The sequence below is a fragment of the Canis lupus genome, chromosome 26 (genome assembly GCF_011100685.1).
Source record: "Canis lupus familiaris isolate Mischka breed German Shepherd chromosome 26, alternate assembly UU_Cfam_GSD_1.0, whole genome shotgun sequence".
NCBI classification, from domain to species: Eukaryota; Metazoa; Chordata; class Mammalia; order Carnivora; family Canidae; genus Canis; species Canis lupus.
Genome location: NC_049247.1, coordinates 31,787,542 through 31,793,642, shown reverse-complemented (window position 1 = coordinate 31,793,642; position 6,101 = coordinate 31,787,542). Strand labels below are relative to the sequence as shown.

Here is a 6,101-nt window from a genome sequence, read left to right as displayed (position 1 = left end):
ACTTTACAAACTCTGCAATCTAGGATCTTGTGTGTGTGTGTGTGTGTGTGTGTGTGTGTGTGTGTGTGTGTGTTGTTTCAGTTCCAACCCATGGTGGACTGATACTTTTAAAAATATAACAAAGTATTTTTTTAAGGTTTTATTTATTTTCATGAGAGACACAGAGAGAGAGGCAGAGACATAGGCAGAAGGAGAAGCAAGGATCTGGATGTGGAACTTGATCCCAGACACTGGAATCATGTCCTGAGCTGAAAGCAGATGCTCAACCGCTGAGCCACCCAGGCGTCCCAAAATATAATAAAGTATTAGGAAAATGACCTCATGCATATGTATAATGACAATGGTAATTTCAGTAACAGTTTCCAAGTGCCTACTCTCACTTTCTAAACTCATCATGTGAGCCAGTGACAAACAGTTCACATCTCATGGTGGTCCATGACCAGCCCTCCAGAAGTACTACTCTCAAACACTCTGGACATTCTTCCTTGCACAAATTAATATACATCCCACTATTAATCTGTGTATTGAGTTTTAAAATGGTAAATTCAAAGACTACATGCATTTAAAAAACAATCCATTTGTGTCTGATACTAATCCCCAGTTTTCGAAATCCTATATAAATACCTTCACTTGAATTGAAAGTATCACTAGCTGTGGATTAAGACATAAATAATGCATATACAGAGAAATACCTTCTCTGGATAAGTATTAGCAAATTATCATTCTCTGTAGTGTCCATACATGATAACATAAAAACTAAATAATAGTTTTCCTTTATGATACATAGAGTCTTGTTCTCAGGCAATAAAAACAGGTAACCCTTTTAAAAACTTAAATGTAGGGATGCCTGAGTGGCTCACTGGTTGAGTATCTGCCTTTGGCCCAGGGTGTGATCCTGGAGTCCCGGGATCGAGTCCCACATTGAGTTCTCTCTCTGCCTGTGTCTCTGCCTCTCTCTTTGTGTCTCTCATGAATAAATAAATAAAACCTTTAAAAAATAAAATATAAATAAATAAATAAATAAAGACTTACATGTTTCCCATGAGTGCCTAAAATCTGTATACCTCCTAGGCCTCTATCTAACTCCTATCTATCTATCTATCTATCTATCTATCTATCTATCTATCTATCTATTTATCTATCTATTTATCATCTATCTATATCTATTTCTATTATCTATCATCATCTGTTTCTATTATTTATCTTTCTATCATCTATCTATATTTATATCTATGCTTCTATGTTTCTATCTACCTATGCATCTATTATCTATCATCTATCTATGTATCAATCATCTCTCATCTCTCTATCCATGTTTCTATTTTTACCACATGCACACAGTGTATATGCATTCGTATGTCTCTAGAGGATGAATTACTTCTAAAAGAAGTGCCACAGTATGTAGCACTAAAAACATGATATTTGGAGTTGGTTCTCTCCTGTGTGACCATGAGCTGGTAATTTGACCATGTTGAACTTTAATAAAATTATTATAATTCTCAAGGACAAGGCATGATTAATGGAATGAAATATACACATCCTAAGCATAGTGTTTGGCACAAGAAAACATTCAATAAGTGACAACTGCTATTACTATTATTAATACATTCACTGATTACCAGTGACTAAGCTTGCTCCAATTCAGAAATAAATATCACAGTGCCATGGACACTGAATAAATGGATAACATATGGATACAAATAATGTCTGGGATGTTCTTACAGCACAATCTCAATATAATCCCTTCAGTTAAAATATCTAAGGTTCTAAAGTATTCTTGGGAAAGGGTTGATGCCAAGTCAAGTTTCTGTATAGATAAGATGAGTCTGGTCATATTATTATATTAGAAAATAAAGAACCACTCAAAAAAGTAATAGGGATGTGCCCACGGACGTAGCAGAGATGCTCCCTAGAATAAAAATAAAATGCCACCAAGAACATTATTAGGTCAAAAACTGGACTATAAATAACACATTTGATAAAACTGTTATATCAAAGATAAATGTGCTTCAGTTGATAACTACGAGAGTACTCTTATTCTTAAGAACCACCCAATGACATATCCAGGGAGGGGATATAATTTTCACGAATGATTCAGAAAAATAAGAGTATTGTGAATACGACACTTATAAGCTAGTTCTGGTTGTAAGAGCATAGGAAGGGCCATTCCTCCCTCCTGTCAGCCAGGAAAATCTTAGGTCTTTAGAGCCACTCACATTCCTTTGTGTACAACTGGGTTCAAATCCACAACAACACACTGAATTCTCACGCTTTGAGTCTTTCTAATCCCCTTTCTACTCTCTCCGACTTCTGACTTTTAGAGGGCTCACGTGATCATATAAGATCTACCAGGGTAAGGTCTGTATCTCAAGGTTAAATCTCAAAAGCTATTTAGAATTTTATAGTCATCAATATCATCAATAATATGTCCTAAACTATCTTTTCTACTTTTAGTGACAGTTACTTCTGTGAGTTATTTGTAAATGCCCAGGAGAAAACTCATGCTCTCCTGTCACCCTATTTTCCTCATATTCTTTTCAGGTTGTGGTGGTTGATGTATTCCTAACACAAATCATCATCATCATCATCATCATCACCTCTGGGTGGAGAGGAACATAAGAAATAGTAAAGTCATCAAAATTCTATTTTAACACTGTGGGAGATCAAAACATAGAAAGGTATACTTAGTTTATCCATGTGCCATAATATTCTTGATGTGTAAAAAATGGGATTCTTTTCCTACTGAATAATTTTGGCTGGTAATCCAAACCAAAAACTACTGATTTCAAAGCATAGCTCTGCTCCAAATACAGTTGTTGCTGAGAAGGAGCAATACCCAGCACCTCATTAGCCCATTATCCATTTTTATCCTAAAAGACAAACAACTTGAGATTCATTATGAAATATCTTTAAACTCAGCCATCTATCTAAAGTGTGCTGTCCATGCCCTTCCTCTCCTGTGGCTGAATACGTCTGTGTTTTCATAAGAGGAGGGGATTCTCCTCGTACCCCTTTCACTGTCATAGACAGGAAGACAGGCACCTCAACTTTGAGCATGATTATGCACATGAGAGAGGTCACAGGTGGACTAGACATTGCTCAATTAGGGAGATAGATCGAGATTTGGAGCACGCTGAATTTTGAGGGACATGGGACAAAAATGTGTGACATTGTAAATGGTTTATCGTAGAAGACTCAAGTGACCTTTCCCCTTGAACCAGTTCTCACCCCTCAGAACCCTACAAAGTATGTGCGATAGGGTGAGGTGACTCCAGTAGGCCTCCACAGTGTGTCAACAGTCATGAAAAAGTCAGGCCTAGAACTTGGTGGGAGGCTGAATCAGAGACTGCCTATGGGAAAGATTCAACTTTGGGGGACGCTGAGACCAGCAAGGAAATGGGTGCCCAGAGAAATTTAATGGTAAAAATAGCACTAGAACTCAGAGTTTATGATTCTGATTTCCATACAGTTTCTAATAAAGTTTTAATCTAGATAACAAATATTTTTTAAATCTTTAAAAAATTAGACTACCCATTAAAATTCAAAATCAAACCAAGCAAAACAAAGCAAAATTTCCTTCTAAGATAGTATGATTATATCAATTAAAGTTTGAAAACATTTTTTTTGTAAAACAAAGGAATTTTGGTGGAAAGACAAAATGAACTATTTTTTTCTTTTTTTTTTTTACTTTTTTTTTCTTACATTTTGTGAGCCATGGCTCATTTAGCCATGGCTAAATGTTTGCTTCTTTTTAAAGAAAAACTAAAACCCAGAAATGAATTTTCAGATGGAATTTTAAATAAAAAGATTGTTTGAATTTGGTTTGCGCAAGCTGTTTTGTAATGAAATCACAAAATAAAACCCAACATTATTGAAATGTGCCTAAGCTATTAAAACACAACAAAGTTGATGTGTGAAGATGTTAAATTGTGTTAGGTGGAAGATAAAACATCTTTTCAGATTTATAACAATAAGTATATTTAAGAAGTACATTATTAATTCAAGAATGGAAAACTTGTTTAAAGCTGCCTATCAGAAGAGTCTAAAGCAAATAGACTGATATTTTTAGGGTAGTTTTTCAATTTTTTACAAGTTATCTTTTTGGAAGGTCTCCAGTATTCTAATTTGTAGAAGTTTTCCCACTGTGCAGAATAATTTAAGAATTGAAATGTATCAAGCAATTTGTTTTAGAAAATGAAATTATGTTAAACATTATATTAACAAATTAAAAGACAGTTTCTTATGGAACATTATTTTCCAAACATTTTTAGCAATGGAATCTTTCTTCATTTCTTCAATTTTTTTTTTTTTTTTTACGGTAGCACTAGGATTTATTAAACCGTTAGTGAAGGCACTGGGGTTTGCCCATGGTGCTCTTGATGTACAAAGCCCGGACGTTCTGCCAATTCTTCTTGAGCAAGGACACCAGGAAATTGACAGCTAAATGGATGTTGTACATGAGCTCATCTTCCGTCATCTTCACGTGGCCAACACCACTGCCAGACATAGCACCTTCTTCATCTGGAATTTGATGGTGGACTTCAATTCCTCCACTTTGGCCACCATGTTCTCATTGTAGGTCAGCAAGGAAGGGAACTTGCCAGCTTTATTCAGGCCTGGACCCAGGATTCGTGGGATCTGCTTGATCAGAGATTCTGAAGCCAAAAAGGCATCATACTTCTTGGCCAACTTCTTGACTAGTTTTTTATTCTTGTTGAGTTTCTTCAGCGCTTCAATGTCCATGTGGGGAATGTCCACTGCCTTGGCCTCATCACAGTGCTGCTGGTCCTCCAAAACATACACGGAGAACTTGGGGCGGGGGGTGGACTTAAGCCTGATGGTGCCCGAGAAGCGTTTGTCCTTCTGAGGGTCATAGTTCTTCAGGCCGATCTGCAGCTCCACCGTCTCCAGAAACTTCTGGTGCTTGCACTGGTTCCCATGCAGGACCTCGTACAGGGTGTTGCAGGAGACTTTGTTTCTCATGGCTCGCTTACATTTTCCTCAAATTTGTGAGGTATAACATTAGATGCAGACAAGTCCTCAAATCATATGCACAGTCCATGTGTTTCCAGAATGGATAGGGGAGTGAGATCAGAAATAAGACAATCACCAGCACCGGGGACCTCCCCCTGCTGTGTTCAGTTACTACGTCCCCAAGGATAGTATCCTGACTCCTAACACCATAAACTAGACTTGGAACTTTATGTGAATGAAAGTATGAAATTAATTTGTGTACAGTTCCCCAATCTATATAATCTACCCCCAAAATACCATTTCTTCTAGAAGTAACTATATATACAATATGTCCTATATATTCAATGCTTTGTTGTTGTCTAAGATCTGTCTTCAAATGTTAGACAAAGTATTTGCTTCCCAAATCTATTTTATTTAGATGACTCCATTGAGAGGACACATTGTTCTGTGGGTCTCTAATACTTTTCCTCCCGTGTTCACAGGACCAGACCACCTCCTGCCCAAATCGGGACAATCCAAGCATTAGACACCCAACTCTACTTCCCATTACAACCCTATTCATCAAGACTGTTTTAGTCATTTTCTTTATTTCACAACATTATTTTAGGTATTATCCCTTCCAAAAACTAGTATTTGTTTAACAAGGATTTGTCCTGCCCACATTAGGAGATAATATTCTAGGAATTTCTAGCAATGTCACAAGATAAAGATGAAAAGTGAATTCAAGAAAGAAGAATTTCAGATGCTACTAATTTATAACTAAGAGTAGATTCTTTCTGATTTCTCATCTCACCCTGAAAATCGTTCATAGGGAATCACAAATCAGAATAATTCTCATTAGCTTTATATATTGGTTGACTGGTCACCTACTGAAGGTTGCAAATGCCTAGATCATAAGCAAAAATGATCAAATCATTCTTGTGGCATTTAAAAAATTGCCAAGATGCTCACATAAGCTGTTTCACTGACCCCAACATACTGAGGTTTCAGGACTTGAATTCTGCAAGATTGGCCCAGTAAGATCACAAAAGTTATAATTAGAACCTTAAGGTTTTTCTTGCCCTGATTCTGAATCCATTTCCTCCTAGCTTTTAGCAGTTGGCATTTCCTGATCCAAATGTACATCG

The 6,101-nt window shown here is 36.6% G+C and overlaps 1 pseudogene; it reads right to left on the bottom strand.

Annotated features, from left to right (window-relative positions):
• Window positions 1–4,342: 4,342 nt before the first annotated feature.
• Window positions 4,343–4,983, bottom strand: LOC119877573 (annotated as a pseudogene).
• Between the last annotated feature and the right edge of the window lie 1,118 nt (window positions 4,984–6,101).